The sequence below is a fragment of the Haemaphysalis longicornis genome, unplaced genomic scaffold, assembly GCF_048455015.1.
Source record: "Haemaphysalis longicornis isolate Haplotype H1 unplaced genomic scaffold, Haemaphysalis longicornis Haplotype H1 scaffold_1, whole genome shotgun sequence".
Classification (NCBI taxonomy): Eukaryota; Metazoa; Arthropoda; class Arachnida; order Ixodida; family Ixodidae; genus Haemaphysalis; species Haemaphysalis longicornis.
This window is the reverse complement of record NW_027526203.1, coordinates 336,913,077-336,920,047: the sequence shown is the minus strand read 5'-3', so window position 1 is coordinate 336,920,047 and position 6,971 is coordinate 336,913,077.

Below are 6,971 nucleotides of genomic sequence, written 5' to 3'. Positions count from 1 at the left end.
TTTATTTTCAAAGTTCCGGTGCTAGTAATCGTCGCCATATGCATCGAAGAGGTCGTTGTCTACTTCGTGGTGAGTGGTGGATGCAAATTACTCCTCAGCATTGTAGACTTCCACCAGACCTTAGTCATCGACTCGAGGCAGCGGTGGCGGTATCTGCAAGTTGTCTCGGGAAGGATTGGCACACTCGTAGCCAAGTCTCCAATTATCCATAATGGCTTCTAGAGAATGCGGCCGCGTTGACCTCTCCCAAGCAGGTGCCTTTTCAGCTTTAGCATTAGCTCTGGAGGTCTTTCTTTACATGCGCGTAGCGCTTGACGATATACGCGTAAGAAGGGCTATGCGTTTTTTTTTTTTTCAAGGAAAGATTGTGTTTCGGGCGTTTCTGAGTTTTTTAGGCTTCGTCGAGCATCCCAGATGTGCATAAGATGGCGGTCTGCGGCTCGTGCGCTGTCAGTGAGCGCAATGCTGAACAAGACACACTTCGGTGTCCTGCAGGCGATATGACACATCGACTTTACCCTTCCATCACTGCGACTGTATAGGAGCAATCAGGCTGCAAGGTTGTATCGCGCAAAGGTGAACGCCCACGCCCTAAACATTCCTCCTTGTTGCATTTCATAATATTCTTGTAGAGGTCCCACACATGAAAAGTGCAAATACTTGGCAAGTGTTATTCTTAGGAGTGATTCAGCGGCTGATCCACTGGCGAGGATGTATGTTCGATTGCCGCCCCCTGCCGCTGCTTTTGTTATGTAAACGAAAGCTAAAAACGTCTGTATGTTGATATTTCTATGCTGGTTAAAAATTCACAGGTGCTCAAAATTTTTCTGATGCCCTGCAATATACGGTGCGGTTCATAGCGCAGGCATAGCTTCGGGGCGTCATACCGGCAACATTTTAACGTGATAGCGTTATTACGCTAATTTTTCGACTTCCCTGTGGCTCCGAGCCGTCCGCTATCACGCGTGCTTATCAAGCGTCCACTGAAATACGTCATTCCTGCCACCCGGAAGCTGCGACTGAGGCAGCAAGATTGGAGACTGGCCTGAATCTGGAATACGGCGCAGGGGCAACTGAAGTATAGAAAGGAGAACAAAGATACTACAGCGGGGACGAAAGAAATGACGCGCATTTTCATCACGTGCCGCGCCTGCGCGGTGAGGTTTTTTCTATGCCCAGTCGGTGGTAACTTGCTCGGCAGACATGGTCACTAGCCGTGCCCGCAACTTACACCATCACATCAAAATATGTTCCCAACAGAAGATCAAAAGATTATAAATTTCCGGTAATTCATGCACTGCAGCTACACGTGGGTTACGAGGCGCGCCGTAGTCGAAATCTCCGGAATAATTTAGGCCGCTTTAGGATGTTTAGCGTGCGCCGAAATTTTGACACACTGGTGTTTTTACTTTCTGCTTCCATGGCCGGGAACCGAACCCGCATCCTTGGGCTCAGAAGCGCAACACGTTACCCACAGAACCACCCCGGCATGCTTCCCACCGGAAATTATGCGGCACGAACACTGGGCGGCGTATCTAAAACAGGTGGCAAAGGATTAATGCCAGCCTCCCAGAATTCAAGAAGAGCATAGATTATAAGCAGAAAAAAAATTAAAATAAAACCCAGTATATGCCCTCTAATAACAAGTTTTCAAAGCACTTTTCAATATTCCCATAGCTCTGTCTTCGGAGCAACCTCGGTTTGGCGAACGCAGATAGCGCCACGAGGCCAAGTTGAAGATCACCCTAAAATGTGTACGGATGTCCTCCCAGAGAACAGTCACGTAAAAATGTTCGGCGTGGCTCTAGAGACAAGCGGTGGCGCCAAGCTCACCATCGCGAAAAAAAGAACATATTTAACCTATTGCCCAACTTTAACAAAATGCCCAACCAAGAGGAGAGGATGAAAGAGAGAGAAGGAAACGATAAGACTCATGCAGCCACTGATAATGAGACGGATATTGCAGAGCTTACGGTACCACAAATTTAGCCGCACCGAAGAAAGTACAAGAAACACCATAATCAGGACACCATATAAGATAGTTCTGAGCCTCGCAAGTTTAACCGTGAGATTGACTAACGAGTGGAGCACCGAGTTATTAGAAGAAACATGCATAGACGGGTCTTGAAGGGTAAGGCCATTAACTCGATTGATGGATGAAATATCAATATTCTGAGCAAAGAATGGACTCGAGAAGGTCAGGACAGAAGCGGGTGAAGGTCAATGAGAGAAGCCTTCACCCTGCAGTCGTCCTAAATAGGATGTTGGTTATAATGACCACGAATGTGTCATCAACTTGTGTCTTCCTAACACATTTCTGGAAATCGGAGGAACCGCTCTCTAACCCCCAAGAGGGCGGCTGGAAAAACTATATCGGGAGGGGTCATCGTATAAAGGCCGGCACATCCCCCTTTTAGAAAGGAACTACTGCGCGCCATGATAGATATAACACTGATCCAGCGACTTCCTTAACAAAAATATGGACACAATCCTACACAAGAAAAGCTCATTCTAGGAAAGTTCCCCAAAATCATGTGACCAAAGTATACACCGACGCCGGGATGTATGAAACCACGAGGCTGCAATTGTCGTAGTTGAATACTCCGGCAATCTTTGTTACTGCACGTCCCTCCTACATACAGAAACAAAGAAGCAGAAGTTGGAGACATCCCCTTGACAATCCGACTAGCGTATATATTGAAAAGAAGCGTAAACATCATTAAATATACCTAAATAGCATTGTACTGTTTTCTGCGGGCAGAATACGTAAGCTCTTCCATAAGATATTCCGATCCACAATGCAAAAAGTTGACAGCGTCACCTGGACACCAGGACACAATTGTGTGGAAGAGAACGACGCACATTTTCTCCTCTTCTGCCGACGGTTCGCCTCCATACGAAAAAGATATCTGAAACACCCTTTTAATCAATTGGCCCACCCAATCACGGTTCCTCTAATATTATCATTCGGGGCGACAGTACTGGGTTTTTGCCGCGGGGATCTTTGCCGCGCTGTACATTCATTCATCTTTGAATCACGCCGTCTACCGTGCTAACCGCTAATTCAAGATGGCGGGCTGCTCTTAAAAATATGTCTGCGCCTGTATCCTCTGCCTTCCCGCTCACTGCCTCTCCTTCGCTGCCGAATCTTCTTTCTTTAATTTTCTTACGTACTTTTCCTTTCCTTATTCATTTGTGTTGATTTTGTAGTTGGTGAGCTCTATCTGCTACCGCACCTCATTTTCTGGCAGTTTACTTATTATCTTTTTATTCCCGTATATACTCACCTTTTTCCTGTATTTATTCACTTTTCTTCTTTTAATCCCAATTCCAGTTTTTCGTCTTCTCTCAGTTAGCGCCCATTTCCTGGCCAATCCCCCTGAGTGGGTACGAGCCATTTTTTTTTTTTTGGAACCAACCAACCAACCGTGCTACTGGCGAAGACGACTACCACACTGCCCTTCTCGAAAAACCTTAAAGGAACCATGATGACAAAATACAAGTTTGTGTTATTCGAAAGATTCTGTGTTTTATAGTGCCCCCAGCGCTTGTCCAAATGCAAACGATGCTTTATTCACTGAGAAATTAATAATTTAAAGTTAAAGTTTTCATTTACCCGCTAAATCGTGTGTTTTCGTGGTCTGCAATGACATCACGGGAACCGACCACCCTGCAGGCGATTCGGAAGCCTTGTTTACGGTTAGTGAACCTAGATGGCGCCACCATACCGTGGCAAGCCGTTTTCTGCCTTTGGTTTGTTTCTGAGCGTATTTAAACCTAGCTTGTTTTTGTTCAGGGAGAAAATAATCGTTTCGTGAAACATAGTGCTCGCTCGACAAATATGGTCACGTAAGACACCGTTGCTTGCGTCAGTCGGCAAGTGTCGTCTGAGACAACCCCAAACCCCTGCAGTGCTGTGCAGCTAAACCATGCACAGTGCGCGCAGTACCAACGGCAGTACGCATCCGTACTCCTATGTTCACGTGTGCGTTCGTAACTTCCACTGTTCGTCCCACAATTCTTACGGCTTTAAAAAGAATGTGCCTTAAATTTTAAGTACAAATAGCTCGTTCGGCAAGCTTATAAGCTCTGCCTAATTTGCTTTTTCCGCCCTCCGCCAATCGCAGAGCTGGCTGCTATGATATCATAGGTTCTGTGGAGGGAAATGAGCTATAGGGTCGCATGGCCATTCCCTTTTTTCCTAATTATGTAGCTTATTTGAGCGAAGTTTACGTTAAAAGTGATGGCAGAATGACTATAACGAGGCAATATTTTGAATGAACCAAACTTGTGTTTTCTCTTCATGGCTCCTTTAAGAACGAATTGTCATCCTATGCCTAGGGACAGGATCTTTCAACTTGCTACAACACGATCTCAAAGCGGAAGAATAACAAACACTGTACACGAAAAACCGACACAAGTACCTGCAAATTTATGTGCGTTGAGGTGTTCGGTGGGAACATCAGATATTAACTTAAAACGCTTCTAAATTCGTGGAAACATCCACTGTCTTGCACGCTACCTAGCCATGTCCAAGGGGGTGTTCAGGATGAACAACTTCATGTTCCTAAACCCCACTTCTTCGAGACATGGGAGGCAACTTTGACCAGCTCGTTACCACAAGAACAGCACGAGCTGATTGTTTTGAGTGCAAGGGAAGGAGCTGCTGTATCTAGTACCCTAGACTTCAATCTCTTTACCCCATGTTCCTAAACCCCAGCTATTCATTCCTAAACAAAGACCTTCTCTCTCGTTTTTCAAAAAGCAAAATTGTTCAGCCCGGCCTAGACATCAGCGAATAAACATTTTGATACACTGACACTGACGCCTTCTCGAGGCATTTTAGGCCACAGAAGCACAGAGAGGCGTTGTCTTTCCGTGGCAACGGTGATAATAAACCCTCTTTGGTAGACTTTCTCTCTTCAATAACCTTTAGTGCTCGTGAAGCATATAGCGTAAATGCAGCGACTGCTACAAAAATGCTCCATGGGAGTAGAAGTATCGCTATCGCATCTCACATCTTAGGAAGGAGTCGTAGATATCTCTGCAACTTTTTTGCAAGTGCCCTTTCGCGGGAAAACAAAAGGAAAAACGCTATCACTTAGGTTTAAATTATTCCGCATAGAGTCTATACAGGAATAGTTTCTGCTCTTTTTCGCTGCCTTCAGCCATTGAGCAGGCACAAAATAAAGTGGTGTATTTCTCTCTAATCGTGCCTCCTTTGTTCGACCATTCACATAACTAAACTTGCCATCACTGCGATGGCACCGAGTGCCGCGGTGCCTTTTATAATCGTTAGATGATCACGACTCGTAGAGCGGACAAATTGGACTCGCCATTTGCACTCTTACGTTGACATCAGAACTTTGTTGCAAACCGCTACAGCCAACAAGATAATTTCTCGTGTTTTGTAGCTACAAAACTACACATATAATGCAACAAGTTTTTGAGGCATATGATAAAGAACAACATTGCTGATTCGTGAAAGTTCAGAAAAATCCAAGATGGCATTTTTATATTGGCTGCAAAATTAGAGCAAACTTTCTGACTTAAGCAGAACATTTTTCAGATAAACCATTCATTCTACATAAATTACGATTGGCCCGAAACGTAAAAAATTATGGGCGAATAATGCTAACAAATTGAACTCCCTAGCTTTTCAAGATGCAGAAAATTGGACGTAACATTTTGGCAATTTCGGAAGATGAGCCATGCTCTTTATTTTATTTCCAAAAAGTTTCTTCTTAAAATCAAACACAAATAATTTATAGGCTTTAAAAGTATGCATAGTCCTGAGAGAAAAAGGCCTGCGGCGATAGCTGCAATTGTTAGTGTTTTATAGATGAAAAGCTTCGAATTTTGAACGATCCGTCCAATGTGCATGCGACTCAAAGCCGTCTTAGGGATTTGCTTTGAAGTGAAAAGTTTCTTTCCCACAATATTAACTTCAGATATCTTATATACGCTGTGTCGAGAAGCCATATATAAATGTTTCGACCAAATGAAACATGTCGAGCATACACACTTGTCCCATCTCTCTAAAAAATACCCCGAACTATAGTCCCTACGACGACATAAGGGCTGGTCGAGACAAGTGCACGTGAATCGCCATTATGTTGTTTGTTTTACCTTATATCTGGCCCAATCACATAAGGCTTGTCTTTGGAACGCACCACTGTTATTGTGAAAAGGCAAAATTTTGAATTTTAACACGAAAGTGTTTTATTCCGGGATTCACGAACATTTCACTTACGTCATATCCGTCACGGAAATGACGTCATATCAACGAAGCAAGCGGCCTCTAATGGATGCATCCCTGCACACAGGGTCTTATTGCGGGGGAGCAACCTTTAGTACTTAAGAGTACGTTATACTTTGGGTTGTTTGTTTCCCGCTTTTATATTTTAACAAGAAAGTGTTTTATGCCGGGATACACCAAGATTTCACTGACGTCATACCCGTCACGGAAATGATGCCAGTGTGTGTGTGTGTGTGTGTGTGTGCGTGCGTGTGTGTGTGTGTGATTGATTGATTGTAGGGTTTAACGCGCCGACGCAACGCAGGCGATGAGGCGCGCCGTAGTGGAGGGCTCCGGATTAATTTTGACCACCTGGGGATCTTTAACGTGCGCCGAAATCTCGTACACACGGGCGTTTTTGCTTTTCGCCTCCATCAGAAAAGCGGCCGCCGCGGCCGGGAATCGAACCCGCGACCTCGTGCTCAGCAGCGCAACGCCTTAGCCACTGAGCCACCGCGGCGTGTGTGTGTGTGTGTGTGTGTGTGTGTGTGTGTGTGTGTGTGTGTGTGTGTGTGTGTGTGTGTGTGTGTGTGTGTGTGTGTGTGTGTGTGTGTGTGTGCATATCGTGAATCAGAATGGGAAATGAGGGGCCCGTTGAATAAAAACAGCAATAAGGTTAGACAGTCAAAAAAGCCCAGGAAAGCAAAAAGGAAAATGCGGAAGGTGATTTGTT